This window comes from Lissotriton vulgaris, chromosome 3_1, assembly GCF_964263255.1.
Source record: "Lissotriton vulgaris chromosome 3_1, aLisVul1.2, whole genome shotgun sequence".
In the NCBI taxonomy this organism is placed as follows: Eukaryota; Metazoa; Chordata; class Amphibia; order Caudata; family Salamandridae; genus Lissotriton; species Lissotriton vulgaris.
In genome coordinates this window covers 1,682,196,446-1,682,218,353 of record NC_141689.1, presented here as the reverse complement: position 1 = coordinate 1,682,218,353, position 21,908 = coordinate 1,682,196,446, and positions in this window count along the sequence as shown.

Sequence of the window (21,908 nt, the reverse complement as noted above, 5' to 3'; positions counted from 1 at the left end):
AGAGAGTCACAAATAATAACATTTGTTTATGTAGTAACATTTTTTTTCGTTCCTAGACAAAATAGGGAGTGGTGTATATGGCATCTAAAAATATGAAATGTTTTTTCCAGGTGGAACACCATTGGCACAGACAACAACCAGTGCCGGGGCCAGCACGGAGGTGGTCACTCCAGGGGCGGATGCGGTACCACCAGTGCCAGCAGGAACTGCTGTGGGGGATGCCTCGGTAGTGGCAGGCAGTGGTAAGCTATTATATTCCTTACTTATTGAGATTGCAGAATAGGCTCGCTGCAGGGGTGTATGTTGTACAATACAAGTACACTTTACTGTTAAGAAGACTTACAAATTTAGCACTAAGTTTTTGTCAACCAGCTAGAAGACAGTCACCCTTGACTTCGCATTAGCAATAGCATTAGCGGCGGAGTTGACGAGTAACCAATGGCCTCCTCTAAATTTGACTTCAACTCAGCTGTGAAAGTTTAATCGAGAAGTAAGATCAGAGATGAACTTGATGGGTGGGATGAACAAAAAGGGAAAGAAGGGTGTAAGGAAGGAGGAAGGACGAGCGAGTTAAATTAATGACTGGCAAGGAAACATATGTGTTTTTGAATGCAGGCAGAGGTGGCTGGTAAGAATCTGATGCATGGCTGGTTGAAGCAATGATGGGTGGGAGAAGAAAGAAAAGAGGGCTGCCTGGGTGGGTGAAACAGAAACTGTATGTATGCGCAATATATCCTTTGGGTCAAATTCAAATGCAAGTGAAGCACAGATGCATGGGTGGTGGTTTACAAAATAAAATAAAAAGGGTGTTTGTCGGTGAGACAAAGTAAGGTTTGTAAAGTTGAGACATTAAGAAGAATGATTGACATTTACTTTGAATGGATGGATGCCTGGATGGTATCTTCCTCATAGAAAGCATAGGTGTATGTAGAGTAGACGGTCACTGGATGAAGCGTGTTAGTTTGAAGAGCATGTAACACTGCACATCCGTGCCAGAGTAGCAAAGCCGAGGAAAGTAGAAGTTGTAATTTTTCAGAATACTCCCTTGACTAACAGTAGTTTGCAAGCACAGCATATATTGTGTATCTATATTGTATAGTTCACATTATCAAGTCTAGTCACAAGTGCCTCCGGCGATTACGGGGACCACTCACTACCTATGTTAATAATTTTTTTTCAACTCTGTCAATCATGTGTGGCCTATCGGTGTTCACTCAATCAATAAAAATAAAGCACCTAAAGTCATCCCTTATACAAGCAAATATCATGTGAATGGATATATGATCATATTATCTTCTTCATTTTCCATTTGTAGTAGTCATGGGCATGGCAGGGTCAAAGTTAAATTAACTGAGCAGTAGCCCTTGTTGTAACAGAGTACGGCCAGTGCCACCCGTAAAAGAAAAGTAAGAGCTTCCCCACCTGCATGTACTGGTAACAGTAACGTGAGTCTGCATCATCATGGCTTGCGTTTGTTTTTCTTGGGTGCAAGCTGACTGCGCTGGCATTATGCCGGCTTCCACAAGTTTACATACTAATTTCGCTAAACCAGAGAGAAGAAGAAGACTGGTGTACTGTCTGAGTCTAATGTAGTGAGTCCATAGTGCCAGTAGAATTCCTGAAACTCCCACTAATGTTAGAGCAGAGGCCGACGAAGTGGGAGGTTAGATAGATACCTGCCACAAATGTTATGTACTGTGCTTGCAAGTTGCTAGTGCTACTGTGACACAACTTTCTGTTGAATTATTTTGTGTTAATCTTAAGGAGTATTGAGTTACAGTATTTTTTTCTTTCTTCATATAGATACTCCTTCTAAACCATCGAGGAAGGAGTTGGCTATCCGGGCCAGGTGCCAGAAGCTGAAGGCAATTGTCGCTGAATATCGGCGGCTGGTGGCTCAAGAGGAGTCAACAACAACAGCTGCATCCCCCTCCACTGCCCCTCGGTCATCCAGCCAGTGCAATCCTCCAGCGGTACGGCGCCGTGGTCTGGCAGCCACCCGCCGCCGCCCAGCAGAGCAACCAACAGCTGCCCCCCACAGTTCCAGCAAGGCGCATGTGCACCTCCTAACCCTGCGAGTGGCCTACCTTGCGCAGAGGTGGAGAGGCAGAAAGTCCTGCTCAAGGCCCTCCGGAAAGAGCTGCGGGACCACCTGGCCACAAGACACTGCCGGCCAAAGTAGTGACAGTCCCTTGCCCCTTTTACAAAGACTTTGGGAGGTGGGAATTGGGCGTTGGAGTTTTTGAACTTTTGGGGACATTTATTTCATGGACATTAATTGGGGTTAGGGTGGGGGGTGGGTCGGGTCTTATCAGATAGTTTATTTTTGTTAGGATCTAAATAAATATTTATTTTCCACTTAAACAAAGCATACACGTTTTTACTGTTTTATGGGGGAGGCAGTGGGGGGTTAACTGTACGTTTGTTTTCCTGAAACTTAACTGGCTGCTTGTTTCTAATTGTCTAAGTAATCGCCCACATTTGTACAAAAGTGCCACTGACAGAGTTAGTGAATTCAATTGTCCTACTACTTTACTAGTACTACCGTCAGTCTCTCCTCTCCTCTTACTCCATTATTCTTCCTTCCCCAAATGCTTATCTTACCTGTGATTCGTGTTTGAGAATAGGGCTAGGCACAGGGCTGGCTGCATGGCAAATGGCGATTAAGGTTGGCTATGGAATCCTGGACGGATGAAATGGCATTGTTGTGATGGTAGAAGTAGTGGTACACACTGGCAGTAGCAGCATATGAAAAAAATGGAAATGAGACATTGAGTGGCCTGAGAGGAGCATTAGAACAGTACGATAGTACAGTACACAAGAACAGTGCCATAAAATGTAGCCTAAGCAATGCTAAAGTATTCAATCAAAAGTGAACTACTAGTTGCGTGGATTATGGCTACTACAAGAACTAGTACTGAAGGACACAGCAGCGTAAGCTTTAGTCACGTGTAGGAGGATGTTGTTGAAGATTAATCCACTCGATGGAGGACATGAAATTCTGAATTGATTTGCAAAGATTCATGGGTGTGTGTCAAGCAGAATAAGAATATATCCTCGGATTCCTTGACCAGCCTTGAAATTGATTTTCTGTTGCTTTTGACCTTATCCTCCCCAGCAAGCGTGTGGAATTATTGGTGTCATTTAGTCACACCTCAATAAAAACGACACCGCCCGGGGAAAGAGGGTTAGGTTTTGAAAAATGGATGGGAATGGGGGTTTTTGGGAAAGTTTTTGGGAGAGAGAAAAAATAACACTGTACGCATTGACAAACAACAAATGAAGAAAAACAAATCTTTGGATACGAAGATATCCATAAATCTTTTAAGGGACATAAAGGAAGTGCATGCATGAAGTTGTTTGCTAAATGGATGGTTAGGTTACTGAAAAGTAGTACTTAGTACAATTTACTAACTAGTACTAAACAATTAGACAGTACAGGGCTGCAGTAATTACGCAATTTCACTTGCCTATCTGCCCTCAGAGAGAATAAACACTTAGTAGTACATTACATTAGTTTTAAAAATAGCAAAGAAACTTATCAAGTAGCTGTAGGGATGAATCTAAAGCAGAGAGCAAACGCACAGAGTCACACTCATAGAAGTTCACAACAATAACATTATTTAAAAGATAAGGACAAGTGAAGTGGATACTGTAACTGTATGTTGTAGTTGTCCAGGTCAAATTGGGAGTTGCATGCATCCAGCCATTCCTCTTATTTGCGGTACTCCTCCATTCCATCGGGCGCTCCGTCGATTACTCTTGGTGACCACACTGTACACTGCCTGCCTGGCGGATGCGGAATTGTGGATTGCTATGGTAAGCCTGAGTTAATGTTTTTCCCATTGCACAGGGTAAGTGCCGGCCTGTAATTGTCGATGGAAAAACAGAAAGGGATATTAAAACACCCCGGAGGAAAAATATGAGGTACGATGCATAGTGCAAAAATAACACTTTCACTTTCAGAGTCGACAGTATTACATACATGCATCATTTCTAAAGTGCCTACTCTGAGTCTCTGTTTGCAGGATAATAATTAGCACGCAGCAGGCCAGGGCCATGCAGACGGTCAAGGCAGGCACCACTGAGTGAACCAACCTCCATGTAACATACCTCTTTGACACAGACAGACAAAGCAGATCTAATTTTATACAGCAAGCCACATAGCCGCAATTCATACATGAACCGCTGTCTGGACTCTGGCATAACACTACACTGTCTTGACCACTACATACCACGACTAGACAGACATGTAGTTCTGTTGTGGTTGTTGTTGACTTGTTTACATGTTTGCCACTCACAAAATGGCCACAGTTCTTCCGTAAATTGACGATGATGATCCATCCATCCCAGTGAGTGACTGCGACGGTATTATGTATCTTTGGTCATCATGACTCATCATCATCATGGTGTTGGCAAACACAATGTTGTTCATGCAGTCACAGTCTACACACAGTGAGTCCCAGGACATTTTCCATATTAAAACATGCAACGTAGTGGCCCCTGTAGTAGAAGTGCAATTTGTATTAAACAAGGTAAACAGAGTAGACTTGAGTTACATTTAGTGTGTAAAAGATTAAATAATAACAGAACACATAGGATTCATTTCATGGACAACAAAGAAACAGCAATTGTTTTCATTAGAGCCAGACAGCCAGTGTTGTCCACTGCATGCCATCTTATCATTCATTACCTGTTCCACTTTTTATCGGCATCTTATTCTTAAGTGAAGGGCCACAGGGCAGCCTCTTGTGTCAATTTCAGAAGTAACAGTCAGCATAGTCAGTCATTCCAGTCCCACTTCTTTTGAGGGGACTCGTCTACGAAGCAACAGTTTCTTGATTCTGTGTAATCCGGCCATCTGCCTTAAGGGAAATGGATAGGAGGAGTCTGGAGGAGGAGGATAGAGGAGCATGACGGAGTTGTGAACTTGTGAACTTCAGAAATGCAGACAGCAGCACCTTCAAAATGGAAATAAGACGAAGATAGTGCTGCTGATGGATTTGTTATGATTAAAGTTTTGTTGTGCTAAAAGTTGTAAAACAAAGAAAGACACACAGAAATAAAAGTGAATAAGGACGGGGGAAAAAAGTAAGTATTTCAAGCCTAGGTGTCAGGGAAGTAGAGCTCGTCCTCAAACTCTGTTAATTGAACTGGGAGTAGGTCAGCTAACAGAGAAGAACTTCCGTCACCTAAGTCTGAGTCCTCTTCTTCCTGCATGGATTCACGTATTTTGTAATTTGGTGGTATGAAGTGCTGATTCATCTGGATCATTGTTAACCTCTCCACATTTTTGGACGAGAGGCGGGTCCTTTTTGAAGTTACAATGACGCCAGCAGCACTGAAAACATGTTCAGAAGACACACTTGCGAGTGGGCAAGCAAAATAATTTATAACCAGCTTGATGATCAGTGGCCATTGAGGCCTTTTCCCATACCAATACACCAATGAGTTCTGATCAAAGATGACCTCTGTTGTGTCATCCAGATAGGCCTGGACCATTCACTCAAGGTCCTCCAGGGGTGCTCCACTTTGCGAACCATCTGTTGCCTTTGCATCAACACTGGAACGAGCAAACCCTTGATGAGTTATCCAATCCGCTTCCGACAATATTATGGCTGGGCCTAGTGCAGGTGATGATACGGTTGCTGGTGTCTGTACCGGCTCTGAAAGTGACTGCCTTTGGCCACAGAAGTGGACCTTGATGCCGGATGGCCTGCTGCTTCAGTAGTACTTGTGGTGGTTCCTTCAATTTACTGCCGCTCTTTTTCTAACCGAGTGGCTCACAGAGCTAGCCAATGTTTGTACTTGGAAACATCTGCTTCAGAAAAAGGAATGAATGTATTGCTGGCCAGTGCCTTTTTGTACCGATAGTGGCACAAATGTAATGTTGTCCTGAATGTATTGCTTTAAGCCTTGCATTGTCAACTAGGGGGCTTAATAAGCTCTCCGCCAACTGATATGTGTCTTGTTTTTCAGCATCAACTCAGAATGTTGGAAGCCACCACCTTCAGTTGGTGCTCTTGCATGCGCAACAATGGGAAACCTTTGCCCAAAGTACAGTCCTCACTGCTGACTTCACGCATGAAGACCTCAAAGGACGAAGCTGTCAGGCTTTTAACTAGGTCCCATTCCTCCACCTCTAGCCTCATGTCTTTCATAGAAGCACCCCGTGCGTGAAAGACATACTCATTGATTACCAAGTACTGCTAAAACAGACACTCAAGAATGTAGAAGGTTGAGTTCCAATGTGTTGCCACCTCCTGGATGAGTCCTCTGATTGGCACTCTACGGTCACGTTGAATGATCCTCAGCTGCTTCCGAGCCTTAAAAAAATGGCTGAAATGTGTGCAGATTTGTCGGCAGGTGGTCAGTAACTTGCTGACTGTGTTTTCTTTTTTCAAGAAATCTTGAACAATAATGTTAATGCTGTGCGCCAAACACAGCACTCTGAAATAGCCACCATCAGCCATGGCCTTAACTATATTACTGCCATTATCCGTGGAAACATAACCAATCATGTACCTTCTTGGCTGCAGCCATTCAAAGATCTTACTGTTGAACTCCTTCAAAATGTTTACTGCAGTAGGAGATTTCTCCCTGGCAAACATGGCTACTGTTGCATGTTTCCGAGTAGCTTGAAAAATTGTGACACTGTCAACACCTGCAGCTATCTTCTCTCTAACCCCCGCCAAAGAGGCCCAGTGTGCAGTGATGCACATATAATCAACTGCTTGGCAACTGGTTCACATGTCTGTTGTCAGGTGGATAGTGTGAACAGCACTCTTCTGCAAAGCTGCCTCAATCACACCCAGCACATCTTGATGTAGTGCTGGAACCACACTCTGGCAAAATAGGACCGGCTAGGAACCTTCCATTTAGGGCAGACTGTTGCCACAAATTCTAGAAAACCCACCCCTTCCATGAAAGAAAAAGGGAAAAGGTCCAGCGCTAACATTTTAGCCAGCATTGCGTTATACAGACGTACCATTGGGTGGTTGCGTTCCAATGGCGCCACCGACCAAAACATGCTTTTAATGGTGGTCTGGACCGTTTTCATATGTGATGATGATGATCCAGACTTCTTCAACCCAGTTAGGCTCAGTGATGTACTTTTTCGCATTGGTGTCTCTACAAAAACTCTTACTGAGCCACCTAGATGTTGCTGGGAAAGAGGGTGTGGGCGCTACCACTGCAGTGCTGCTGCCAGGGCTGCTGTGTGTACCAGAAAAAATGTCTCTCGCTTCTTCACCTCCCCCCGCACGATCAGAGCCTCGTCATCAGATGCAATATCAATGGCTATATTTGGATTTGTACTTTTGGCTTTCCGGATGTTACTTAGGTGCGCCTCCCACTGGATGCTGTGGTGTTTTTGGAGTTGACCTCTCTGGCCCCCGGTACCATAGTTGGTACCAAGCTTACCCCGACTAACTACTTGTTTACAAATCGAACAAATAACTTGGTTTTCCGCCTTTTTACTAATACTAAAGAAGTCCCAAACTGAGGAGTTGAGATTTCTGGTGGTGGTGGAGGTGCCACTTTCAATGCCAGATGAAGTGGAGGATGGGCGTGGCGGAATTTGACTCTGTTGTGCACTTACAGCACCACTACTTGAGGTAATGGAGGTCGAGCTGGATGGAGTTCCCTGCCGACCCTTCTGAAGAGAAAATATGGAAGCTCTTGGTCGTGTTGGTGTAGTAGTTACCTATGTTGGTGGTGGTACCAGTGCCACGCCGCCCACATTCCGCACAGCATTTCAGGATAGGGTAAAAATGTCTGTCTGCTGCATGCCCGCTGGGGCTGGAGTGACGACTGTGATGACTGGCTCGTCATCGTCAGACTGTTCATCAGCAGCAGAATACACCACTTCTACTTCTTCTTCTTCATCACCCATAACTGAAAGCCTTGCGGGAACCTTCCTTTTCCCTAGCTTTGTCGGCTCATGGCGTGCCTCCCTCTCAGACTGAATTGGTGAGTGCCAATCAAGATCTAGATCATCAGAAGGAAGGGGGCTTGAAGAAGAAGTTGTACTAGCCCTCCTTTTCCTTGCTGGGGATCTGGAAGACAATGGATCATCAGGAGAGGCTTGCTCAGCTGATACCTCCGCATGAATCTTGATTTCCTGATGTGCCGCTACTTCTGGAGGAACAAGTATTGTGGGCAGTTGTGGCTCTCCCTGCGCCTCTCCTTGCACCTCTCCTTGTTGCACCTGTGGTTGTAATTTCGGCTGCGGTTGAACACTCGTCAGATGAGTTACACCCTGCGTTGATTGGATGCTACTTTGCGATAAGCCAACTCCTACATCACTGGTTGATGGTAAAAGAGCAATTAAAGTGGCTACCTCTGCGGCACTCATGGGCTTGGGCCTAACTTGGCGTGGTGGCACTGAGACCAATGAAGCAAAGGTTCTGCTCCCAGCTTAGTCTCCAGCGGACACCGCTGCTGCAGGCGCAGTTTTTTTTTCCCAAAAAGTGGCGGTCCGCACACCAGTCTCCTTGGTAAGTGGCGTAACTTGCTTCTTCTGCTCCTTCTTACTGGCAGTGGCACTGGCAACTTTCTTGGTAGAGAAGCTACGGCTACCTTTCTTTGGGCCCATCTTCTTCAGATGTCAGAACAGCAGGACGCAGTTGCACGAGTTGCAGAGTTGTCTGTGTTCAGTGTTGATATACCACTGCATGCATAATTTCCATTTTCCCCTCCACCTTCTTGTCTCCCATAGGGTTTGACTCATTTTTTTAAGGATTATTCAATTTTCCCTTGCACCTCAATGTCTGCCATAGGTGCATATCAGCATGAATATTTTCAGGCTTATTCAATTTTTCCCTACACCCACTGCCTGTCATAGGTCTCTTAGGCCATAGGTGAGCACCACGAAAAACAAAATGGGGATAAGTCCTCCACTAACCGAAAGTCAAATTCAGAAAAGGGAATGCTTTTTAATCACAGCTTTATTATGTATTCAATAATATTTTATAAAATGCGTTTGTACATTTGGAAATGAAACATTGAAGGAAAAAACAAAAATGCAAAGGGGACACATGAAAAAGCAATCAAATTGGAGCGAACCACCATTCATTCCTACAATCATATCACTTTCACCAAGCATTCAACAGCATACAAACTAATCTCACACATACCATATATACATTATCTACAACAAGAGAAACGAGAACACTGGCGCTGCCTTAATGTAAACACACTATTTGTACTCTGTAATGAAAAATAGGACATAAACAAAGGTTTTGCAATTCCAAACAATTTTTCGCAAATCCAACGGAAATTAGAAAATGTCCAACAAATAGCTAATGATCTATGTAAAGTTGTAGCTCTTAGATCAATGGCAGACCAGTGTGAAGAAGGGCCTACGCGTTTCGAATCTCCTATAGTTCCTTGGAGATTCTCATCAGGGCCTCGGGCAACTGAACAGAAAGGAAAAGAAATAGATTTTTTTTTTTTACAAAACATGAAGAATGGCGACTGACAAACATAGCCAATACATAGCAGGTAGGAACATTAATAATTCTCATGGAAAGGTCACACACTTCAGAATCTCTTAAACTCAGTTGACCCCAGTCTTTAAATTATTCCAGATTGGAAAAGAAACCATGGTGAAAGGGCACAAAAGTCAGGGCTCAATGAACCTGACAGCGTGGACTGCTATAAAAAGAACTATGAAGAGGAACAGTAACCCCCTAATGGTTAGTACTGGAAGAGGTACGATGGGAGGCGGACTTACCACCTAATGTTGCAGGCGGTGGTCCGCGGCAAGGAAGTGTCGAGGGAGGGGACCCAACCCTCTGTGGACAAAACAATGAGCAGTATGAAATAGTATTCAATTTAGTTCCACCTCGGGGGTATGGATTGAAAAATCGAGAAATCACGGGGTGCAAGCCTCGGGAAAGGATCTTACCGCTCAGGCGAGCAAGGGGTGTCCTAGCGCGTTGAAAAAGGTAGGAAACCTGGACTGGCGAGGCTGTAAGGCGTCGTGTCTACTGCTGTAAAGATTGGAGCGTCCTGTATGCCAAAACGACAGGATGGAAAGGGATCAGGCCTCGAATCAGAATAGCGCTGAAACACTTAGCAGCGTAGAAATGATAAAAATCACCTTTAAATCCGGGACGGTGAGCCTGTCGTTAATCAGGCATCCTCCGTGGGAGAGAAACAGCGTCAGCACAAGCAGTTGAAAGTCCGGTGTGCTGACAGAACCTAAAACACACGGTAGCATGGGTTAAAGATAACACCGTTGTGCAGAGGCTGCGCAAAACTAAAAGGACTGAGTGCTGGGGGGCTGGGGGGGCAGTAAGAACTTACCAGGTTCAAAGGCGAAGGTACTGGATACCCGCAATCGGTCGGCGTCGGTGCTAGCGCTAATCACTCGCGCATGCGCATAGCCTGAACGCGGGAGGCTGCGCGTTATATAGGGAGCCTCGCCGGTCGAGGGGGAAGGGTCAGGGGCGGTCCTTAGCGAGCGGGTGGCTCACAATGCTGCAAGATAGCATGGTATGCAGCTGGGCTTACAGATATCATAAAAATATGTATAATCTGACCTCCGAGGTGGCAAACAGTAAACCAGAGGTGTAAGGTGTCTACATAAACGTCCTAGGGATTACAATTTGAAGATTTCAGAAAGTTCATTTAAACCAGACACTGCAGTGTCAAATTTAACAATTAGCATGGCTTCTCTTCTGGACAGCAGAACACTCATATCGCCTCCTCGAGGGTTCTTTTCTATCTTGGATATCACTGTCCATTTAAAGTCATTTAGTCCATGTTGCTTCTTGTTCCAATGGTTTACTAACGGGGCATTTTCAACTTTTCTCTTCAGTCTCGATTTGTGTTGCGTTATGCGTTGACGCACTTCCTGCTCTGTCTTTCCAATGTACAGACAGTTGCATGGGCATATGACTCCATAAACTACAAATTTCGATTTGCAGTTGCTGAAAACCTCATGTTTCCATGATATTCCCCTATGTTGAAAAACAGTGCCCTGTATGGTTGTTTCACAACAAAGGCAGGTGCCACATCTATGGTGACCTAATACGGGTGTCAAACCCATCATTTCACATAGGGAAGGTTGGTTCTGGGTGTGCATTGCGGCTCTTACCACATGGTTAGCCACACTGTTTTCTCGTTTGAAAGCAAAAAGTGGGGGATCTTTGAGGCTCTCATCCAGGTTGCGTACCAGGTGCCAGTTTTGACCAATGATGCGTTTTAGCTGGTTTGCATTCGGGCAGAAGGTTGTTACGCAAACTTGTCGTCTCTGTTCGGGTTTCTTTTTGCGTTCCAATAAGGTTTCACGGGGGGTCCACCTTGCTCGTTTCATGCAGTCCCTCACTAATCTTTTGGGATACCCCCTATCACAGAGTTTGGAGACAAGTTTCTCTGCATGGTGATAGAAATCATTTTCGTATGTGCAGTTTCTGCGTACACGCAGAAACTGCCCATAGGGCAAATTATCCCTGAGGCTTCTGGGGTGATTACTCTGATAGAGTAACGCTTTATTACGATCTGTGGGTTTAGTGAATAAAGTCGTAGCCTACCTTCCTGCTTTCGGGAAAACCTCCACATCTAAAAAAGCGATTTTTGCTTCAGAGTGGGAAAGGCTAAATTGAATATCTGGTGTCCTGTTGTTGAGCCATTGATGAAATTGTATCAAGTTGTCGACTCCCCCTGTCCATATCATAAAGACATCGTCTATAAAACGATACCATTTGTGAATGTATGTTCCATACGGGTTGTTGTTATGTATATGAGTGTCTTCCCTTTTACTTGATAGAAAAATTCCTTGTTAAAGCAAAAATAATTTTTCTTCAGGGCAAATGAGGCCAACTCTAGCAGGAATTCTGTGGGGACTTGCATGGGTCTAGGACGTAAGTCTAGAAAGAAAGAGAGAACCGCCACAGCCTCATCTTGAGGGATTTGTGTGTATAGTGATGTCACATCAAACGTGACAAGCAAATCTGTCCCTTCGTTGAAAGTGACAGTTTCCATCTTATTTATAAAGTCGGTTGTGTCTTGTAAGTATGACACAACCTGCGTCATAAACTGTTTGAGAAAACAGTCCACGTATTTGGCGATGGGTTCGAGGAGAGATCCGCATCCTGCCATGATGGGTCTCCCTGGGGGTTTACTCTGGTTCTTATGTACTTTTGGTAGTACATAAAATACTGGTACTTTAGGATGTTTTATTTGTAGGTACTCGCATTCTTTTTTACCCACGAACCCTTGGTCAAAGCCTTCTTGGATGATCTTAAAGAGTTGGTTTTGAAATTCTCTGGTGGGGTCTCTTTCGATTTTACGGTAGCAGGTGGGGTCGTCAAGCTGCCTTCTGATCTCATTGTTGTACTCTACGGTATCCCATACTACTATAGAGCCACCCTTATCGGCTTGCTTTATTACGATGGTAGTATCATTTTTTAGGGCTGTTAGTGCTGACATTTCCTCTCTTGTGGTGTTATATTTGACAAACTTTTTTTCTTTTTCCATATTAGAGATTGCAGAGAGTACACTTTTTTCAAAGATTAAGAGTTCTTTGGGAACCGTGTTGCCAGTGGGACAGAAAGTGGATTTATTGCGAAGGCCGGTGACCTCCCTAGCCTGTGGAATCGGGTTTTCAAGAAAAAACATTGTGAGCCTGAGTTTTCTGCAGAGTTCAATGAATTCTGTTTTCATGCGCACAAAGTCCGTTCTTTTCGATGGGACAAAGGATAATCCTTTGGACAGAATACCCTCCTCGGCTTTAGATAATGATCTTTGTGAGAGATTAAAGATGGGAGATACTCTCAGTTCTTGTAGTGCTGTCTGCGGGTCTTCATTTCCCATGGTATGGTGTATCTGTCTCGCGCTCTGGGTCTCGTTTGGCCTCTGCCTAAAAAAGAGTTCTGGCCCTGGTTTCGGTTTTGTTGATTGGGGTTCCAGTTTCTATTTCTATTTGCTTGGTTATTCTTACCACTGGTATCACTATCGTTGCCAGAGGACGAGGAAGTCTCGCCGAAGGAGTTGAATTGTTTCCTAGACCTACCCTGATTGTCTGATAGGTATCTTCTAGATTCCTGCTTGGTGTAAAAGTCAGGCTGCAGGTAGGGGTATATATTTTCCAAAGAAAAATTCTTCTTATCCTTCTCGAATTGGTTGTTTTTTTGCGTGACCGTGTAGTCCTTGAACTCTTGGATTTCCTTTTCCACCTTCTCCAAGAGTGATTTAGCGTCCGCTATGGTTGGGTTAGAGCTAATTTCTGCTTCTAACTTCGCTATCTCTTCCAGTTCAATTTTAGAGAGTCTAACAGCTGTTTCAATAGTAAGGACCATAAGGTCCCTACTGCACTTTGTTTCAATAAAGGAAAAGCCTTTTTTGAAGATAGGGTCTTCTGTAAAGATAACAGGAATGTTTTTTATTTGGAGGCCACTTGGGATAGTCCCTTCCCTCAGATGTTGTAAGAGGAAGTGACCATGCAAATCGGTCCTAATCTGCTTTTTCCTGAGGCGTAAGAGTCTTTCAGATTCGTTCTGCGAAGTTGCAGACACACTTAAGGAGACTGAAGAAAAAACTGGGGGATCACTGAGGAGATTCTTAATGTGATCTTCACTATAAGCAAAAGTGTCCTTCTCTGCCATTTCCCAGTGAAAAATATATGGAGGACAGTGAGCCCACTGACAGAGGGAAGAAAGGAAAAGGTGCGGGAAAAAAGGGGACTGAAACCCAACAGGTGTGACACAAGAACACTCACAAAGAATCAAGGGAGGGTTTTAGGGGGCCGTTGGCCAGGTTGGCCTTAGACCTAATGACAAGAGGTGCGGGGATCAATCTGACACACTATCCAAATTAAATGGATTACAAAACGAACCTCGCGGACGGCCGTCCGCTAATAGAATACGAAAAACAAAATGGGGCTGGCTCTAATCAGCAAGGCTGAGCCTATATCATAAACAACAGAAAAAGGATGCCAGTGCTGATAAAAGTGAATGAAAACTGGGATAAGTCCTCCACTAACCGAAAGTCAAATTCAGAAAAGGGAATGCTTTTTAATCACAGCTTTATTATGTATTCAATAATATTTTATAAAATGCGTTTGTACATTTGGAAAAGAAACATTGAAGGAAAAAACAAAAATGCAAAGGGGACACATGAAAAAGCAATTAACTTTTTAAGGATTGTTTAATTTTCTCCTGCACCACCTGCCTGCAATAGGCACACAGCAGCATTCATTTTTAAAGGATTATTCCATTTTCCCCTGCACCTCTTGCATGTCATTTGTCTCATTAGTCCCATAAAATGGACTAGCAGCCTTCTACTTTCCACTTGTGAGATTATATCACTACAGATAAGTTTGTGTTTAGACATATAAAATGGCCGATGGGTAAGGTAAACAATGAAAATTGTTTTTCACTGGAGGATGCCAAGTGGAGCAAGAGTTGCCTAAGAAATCACTTAAAAGCCTGTGGTGAAAATCATGTTTTTTACTGACAGCTGCTCAGCTTAAATTTGTTGTGATTTATGTCTCCCATACATTGTTAATATTAAGAACTCTCTGTCACTGTTACCACTTACACATACAAATTACAGTGCATTGTTTGTAAAAGATGTTTTCAGTTATTGATTGACTATTCTTTAACATTGTGTTTCATAAATATTTTAATTTTATTTGTTGTTTCAAATCATATTTGATTTGAGACGTGTTGTTGTGCTAGGCGTATCAGAGCAGGTTAGTTATTTGTTCATCTGTTCAGGTTTTATGGGGATACGTTTACTATTGTCTGTAGAGACTGTACTATTTTCTTTTAGGCACAGTGAGTCATCCTTTGCTTTTGAGAAGCAGAACTGACTGAGTCAGGAGCCACAAAGGCAAGACCCTGGCAATGGGACACAAACATTGGCTATGCCAGTAGGTTTTGCATACGCAAGACCTATTGACGTTGTCAATGTTTTTTTAAAGGTGTTGCATAGTAGCACGAGCTGCTGTGCAACATGGCTCAAAGTAAATAGAAACAAAGGGGCATATTATCAAGGGGGTTTATCTCCGCTTTTTTGGCTTTAAAAGACAAGAAAGCGGAGATAAAATTATCTCCCTATTACCTAGCTGTCGCTAACACCAGTTAGCGACAGCTAGTAGGAGATAGCGACCATCTTGGGCCCCGCTTTGCATGTCAGTGATATTTATCACTAATGACCTGCAAAGTGGGCGTGCCAAGATGTTAGCGACTGAAAACAGTCGCTAACATCGCTATCTCCTATTACCAACATTTGGAGATATTCGCGCTAAGCGCGAATATCTCCAAAAGCTAACACCTGCCCTGAGCAGTTCTTAGCCATGTTATGCAATGGGAGGTGGATAACATGGCTAAGAGCATTAGCTCGGTAATGCATGAATATCGCTGACTTTTCAGCGATATTCATGCATTGCGGGGATTTTTATCGCATTTGCGATAAACCTTGGTAATACCAAGGTTTATTTGCGGTAAAAATCGCCGCAGCTCAGCTGTAAATTTTTGTCTCTAACCAAGCAATAGCGATAATTATCGCTATTGCTTGGTAATATGCCCCAAAATTCTATGGCCAGCAATGACTGTATCACAGCAAAGTTTTTGCTTACGTTGAGCTATTTTTCAAAGCAGCCTGTGCTGCTGTGCAACATCTTTAAAAAACATTGACAACACCAATGGGTCTCACATGTGTGAAACCTATTGGCTTTGCCAGTGCTTGTTTGCAGTTCTTCAGTCCACTTGCCAGCTACTTGACACGGTTTCTAAGCAGCACCATATGCTTAACAAGTGACTAAAAACCTATTTATTGAAGAAGCGGGAGAGTGAAGAGGCTAAGGAGTGCTCAATAGGCTGAATACTCTGCCACCCTGGTGTCCGTTTATCTAGGAGGGTGATCAGGTCCACAGAATGTGAGCCTCAGGTCACACAGTGAACAGCAGGAAGAGCGGAGTGACCTCACCCCTTTAGGAGGGTTTCATTGAAGGGACCAGACTAATGTATGTTCATTTTGGGCTGTCCTGGAGCTCAGGAGTGTTATTTCTCCCTGTTTCCGATCTCTCAGAGTGAGCCCAGGTACACACACTATGCAGAAGGCAGTGAGATGTGACCATATCCCTCTAGTAAGACTTCACTGAGGAGATCAGATTGACACCATGGAGAGCGGTGAAGGGTGACACAAAAGAGAGCACAGGAGGGTGGGATGCTAGATTAATACCAGGGAGAGTGGAAGAAGGGCGGGGGTGAAGGAGAGGGACACAATAGGCATTCACTCTTTAAGAGTGCATGCCACAAAGTAAAAAAAAGATTACCTGCAGGATCCTATGGCCAGTGGAAGGACACTGGCCAGAGGAAGCTGTACTTGGCTCATATTCCAAAGCAGGGACAAAGAATGAAGCCACGGTGGAAGCTGGCAGTGAGGAAGTGCTGACCAACTGAAACCAAGGAAACGAGTGATGTAGAAACAACCATTGGTAAGTAAAGCTAAGTAATGTGAGGGATCTAAGCTCCTTTTAAGATTTTTTTTTCTTTACAAGCGGTTTCCCAAGCAAGCTGTGCAGATGAAACCTACAAAGATACTTTAAAAAGTACCTCTAAGTAGTCCTCTGGTTTTTGTCTACAATCCAGCATCACACCACAGAGTAAGAAAAAAACTCAACTATGGGCACTGATTTGCAAGTTGAGAAAGTATGGTTGTGGGGCAAAACAGTTACTCTTGATCTTCCACCCTGCCATCAGAGAAACAGATCACTTTATTTGTTGTTGAGTAGTCACAGCTGCCATTCAGTCAAGGAAGAACCCTTCCCCACGGCCTTGTTCCTGTTCCTCTTGTTTACGGGCACGTACTGTGACACAGATTTGTGATACTGCGTAGTAGGCATCTGTGGTGTCACTCGACCCAGTGGCACTGGGTACCAAATCATGTAGCAAAACTGATTAAATCATCTACTAGGTTCTGCTTGAATTTATAATGAATTGTGTTTTGATGTCCTGTCTTGGTCATCAGTTATCTCTTCAGTGACCTGCTCTTCTTATATTGGGAAGTACTGGTGCCAATGTGATTATATTTTTTTGTTGCAGAATGGGGGTTGGGAGCACACTACCTCACAGTCCCAGCACAGTTCGCCCCTTTGCATCCTGGTAAATGCAGTACACAGTTCAAACTTACTTCAAAATTAGCTGGAGCTTTTCAACAACGTTGGTGCAGACATTGCTAAATATCTCTAGACACGTGTTTCTGGGTTGAGCCCTTCATCAGTAGGGAGCAGCGATTTTAGAGAGTAAAGAAAAATCATCTGGGGTTGCTGGAAATGCTGCCAAGTTCCTCTAAGGTCACAGCACCACTCACAGGCACACAGGTGCATCTCCGAATCTTGTCAACTTGCTGGCTCAAGGGAGCCTTTTAAACATAATGGGGGTTGGGAGCAAAGTGCCTCACAGTCCCAGCACCGTTCGCCCCTTTGCATCCTGGTAAATGCAGTACACAGTTCAAACTTACTTCAAAATTAGCCTGAGTTTTTCACCAAGGTTGGTGCAGACATTGCTGTATAGCTCTAGACACGTGATTCTTGGTTGAGTCCTTCATCAGTAGAGAGCAGCAGTTTTAGAGTGCAAAGGAAAATCATCTGGGGTTGCTGGAAATGCTGCCAAGTTCCTCTCAGGTCACAATACCACTCACAGGCACACAGGTGCATCTCAAAAGCTGGTCAGCTTGTTGGCTCAAGGGAGCCCTTTAAACAGAATGGGGGTTGGAAGCACACTGCCTCACAGTCCCAGCACAGTTCGCCCCTTTGCATCCTGGTAAATGCAATACACAGTTGAGACTTACTTCAAAATTAGCTGGAGCACAGTTGGTGCAGACATTGCTGTATATCTTTAGACACGTGTTTCTGGGTTGAGCCATTCATCAGTAGAGAGCAGCAGTTTTAGAGAGCAAAGAAAAATCATCTGGGGTTGCTGGAAATACTGCCAAGTTCCTCTCAGGTCACAGTACCACTCACAGGCACACAGGTGCATCTCCAAAGCTCGTCAGCTTGCTGGCTCAAGTGAGCTTTTTAAACAGAATGGGGGTTAGGAGCACACTGCCTCACAGTCCCAGCACAGTTCACCCCTTTGCATCCTGGTAAATGCAGTACAAAGTTCAAACTTACTTCAAAATTAGCTGGAGTTTTTCACCAAAGTTGGTGCAGACATTGCTGTATATCTCTATACTCATGTTTCTGGGTTGAGCCCTTCATCAGTAGAGAGCAGCAGTTTTAGAGAGCAAAGAAAAATCATCTGTAGTTGCTGGAAATACTGTCAAGTTCCTCTCAGGTCACAGTACCACTCACAGGCACACAGGTGCATCTCCAAAGCTTGTCAGCTTGCTGGCTCATGGGACCCTTTCGAACAGAGTGGGGGTTGGGAGCACACTGCCTCACAGTCCCAGCACAGTTCGCCCCTTTGCATCCTGGTAAATGCAGTACTCAGTTCAAACTTACTTCAAAATTAGCTGGAGTTTTTCACCAAAGTTAGTGCAGACATTGCTGTATACCTCTAGACACATGTTTCTGGGTTGAGTCCTTCATCAGTAGGGAGCAGCAGTTTTAGAGAGCTAAGAAAATCATCTGGGGTTGCTGGAAATGCTGCCAAGTTCCTCTCTGGTCACAATATCAGTCCCAATGATTCAGAAAAGGGGGTGGTGATGGACAGAGTATCTGAATTAAGCAGAACACTCGTACCCAGTCAACAGATCAGGGCTTGATCCATCACCATTTTTTCGCTCACTGTACCATCCCAGCTCAGAACCTGGCTACATGCAAATTAGCCTGTCCCTGGCCCAGTGCATCATGGGAACAGGGCAGACCAAACTACCAAGCCAATTCTTTTACTGGAAAGGAATCAAGCTTCCGGGGACCGATTTCTGGCATTACAGCCGTCTTCGGCCCGGCTTGCTTGAATCCTGATGGTGCAGTGAGCAAGGGACTCATGTCTGAGCATACCCTTCCACGCTTATGGTGGACAAAACGATTCAGAAAAGGGGGTGGTGATGGACAGAGTATCTGAATTAAGCAGAACACTCGTACCCAGTCAACAGATCAGGGCTTGATCCATCACCGTTTTTTAGCTCACTGCACCATCCCAGCTCACAACCTGGCTACATGCAAATTAGTCTGTCCCTGGCCAAGTGCATCATGGGAACAGGGTAGACCAAACTGCCAAGCCAATTCTTTTACTGGAAAGGAAACAAGCTTCCGGGGACCGGTTTCTGGCATTACAGCCGTCTTCGGCCTGGCTTGCTTGAATCCTGATGGTGCAATGAGCAAGGGACTCATGTCTGACCATACCCTTCCACGCTTATGGTGGACAAAACGATTCAGAAAAGGTGGTGGTGATGGACAGAGTATCTGAAATAAGCAGAACACTCGTACCCAGTCAACAGATCAGGGCTTGATCCATCACCGTTTTTTAGCTCACTGCACCATCCCAGCTCACAACCTGGCTACATGCAAATTAGTCTGTCCCTGGCCCAGTGCATCATGGGAACAGGGCAGACCAAACTGCCAAGCCAATTCTTTTACTGGAAAGGAAACAAGCTTCCGGGGACCGGTTTCTGGCATTACAGCCGTCTTCGGCCCGGCTTGCTTGAATCCTGATGGTGCAGTGAGCAAGGGACTCATGTCTGAGCATACCCTTCCACGCTTATGGTGGACAAAACGATTCAGAAAAGGGGGTGGTGATGGACAGAGTATCTGAATTAAGCAGAACACTCATACTCAGTCAACAGATCAGGGCTTGATCCATCACCGTTCTTTAGCTCACTGCACCATCCCAGCTTAGAACCTGGCTACATGCAAATTAGTCTGTCCCTGGCCCAGTGCATCATGGGGATGGTGGTGGACAGAGTATCTGAATTAAGCAGAACACTCGTACCCAGTACAATATCACTCACAGGCATACAGGTGCATCTCCAAAGCTGGTCAGCTTGTTGGCTCAAGGGAGCCTTTTAAACAAAATGGGGGTTGGGAGAACACTGCCTCACAGTCCCAGCACTGGTCACCCCTTTGCATCCTGTTAAATGCAGTACACAGTTCAGACTTACTTCAAAATTAGCTGGAGCACAGTTGGTGCAGACATTGCTGTATATCTTTAGACACGTGCTTCTGGGTTGAGCCCTTCATCAGTAGAGAGCAGCAGTTTTAGAGAGCAAAGAAAAATCATCTGGGGTTGCTGGAAAAACTGCCAAGTTCGTCTCAGGTCACAGTACCACTCACAGGCACACAGGTGCATCTCCAAAGCTCGTCAGCTTGCTGGCTCAAGGGAGCCTTTCAAACAGAATGGGGGTTGGGAGCACACTGCCTCACAGTCCCAGGACAGTTCGCCCCTTTGCATCCTGGTAAATGCAATACATAGTTCAAACTTACTTCAAAATTAGCTGGAGTTTTTCACCCAAGTTGGTGCAGACATTGCTGTATATCTCTAAACACGTGTTTCTGGGTTGAGCCCTTCATCAGTAGAGAGCAGCAGTTTTAGAGAGCAAAGAAAAAAATTCTGGGTTGCCAGAAATGCTGCCAAGTTCCTCTCAGGTCACAGTACCACTCACAGGCACACAGGTGCATCTCCAAAGTTCCTCAGCTTGCTGGCTCAAGGGAGCCTTTTAAACAGAATGGGGGTTAGGAGCACACTGCCTCACAGTCCCAGCACAGTTCACCCCTTTGCATCCTGGTAAATGCAGTACAAAGTTCAAACTTACTTCAAAATTAGCGGGAGTTTTTCACCAAAGTTAGTGCAGATATTGCTGTATATCTCTAGACACGTGTTTCTGGGTTGAGTCCTTCATCAGTAAAGAGCAGCAGTTTTAGAGTGTAAAGGAAAATCATCTGGGGTTGCTGGAAATGGTGCCAAGTTCCTCTCAAGTCACAATACCACTCACAGGCACACAGGTCCATCTCCCAAGCTGGTCAGCTTGTTGGCTCAAGGGAGCCCTTTAAACAGAATGGGGGTTGGGAGCACACTGCCTCACAGTCCCAGCACAGGTTGCCCCTCTGCATCCTGGTAAATGCAGTACACAGTTCAAACTTACTTCAAAATTAGCTGGAGTTTTTCACCGAAGTTGGTGCAGACATTGCTGTATAGCTCTAGACACGTGATTCTTGGTTGAGTCCTTCATCAGTAGAGAGCAGCAGTTTTAGAGTGCAAAGGAAAATCATCTGGGGTTGCTGGAAATGCTGCCAAGTTCCTCTCAGGTCACAATACCACTCACAGGCACACAGGTGCATCTCAAAAGCTGGTCAGCTTGTTGGCTCAAGGGAGCCCTTTAAACAGAATGGGGGTTGGAAGCACACTGCCTCACAGTCCCAGCACAGTTCGCCCCTTTGCATCCTGGTAAATGCAATACACAGTTGAGACTTACTTCAAAATTAGCTGGAGCACAGTTGGTGCAGACATTGCTGTATATCTTTAGACACGTGTTTCTGGGTTGAGCCATTCATCAGTAGAGAGCAGCAGTTTTAGAGAGCAAAGAAAAATCATCTGGGGTTGCTGGAAATACTGCCAAGTTCCTCTCAGGTCACAGTACCACTCACAGGCACACAGGTGCATCTCCAAAGCTCGTCAGCTTGCTGGCTCAAGTGAGCTTTTTAAACAGAATGGGGGTTAGGAGCACACTGCCTCACAGTCCCAGCACAGTTCACCCCTTTGCATCCTGGTAAATGCAGTACAAAGTTCAAACTTACTTCAAAATTAGCTGGAGTTTTTCACCAAAGTTGGTGCAGACATTGCTGTATATCTCTATACTCATGTTTCTGGGTTGAGCCCTTCATCAGTAGAGAGCAGCAGTTTTAGAGAGCAAAGAAAAATCATCTGTAGTTGCTGGAAATACTGTCAAGTTCCTCTCAGGTCACAGTACCACTCACAGGCACACAGGTGCATCTCCAAAGCTTGTCAGCTTGC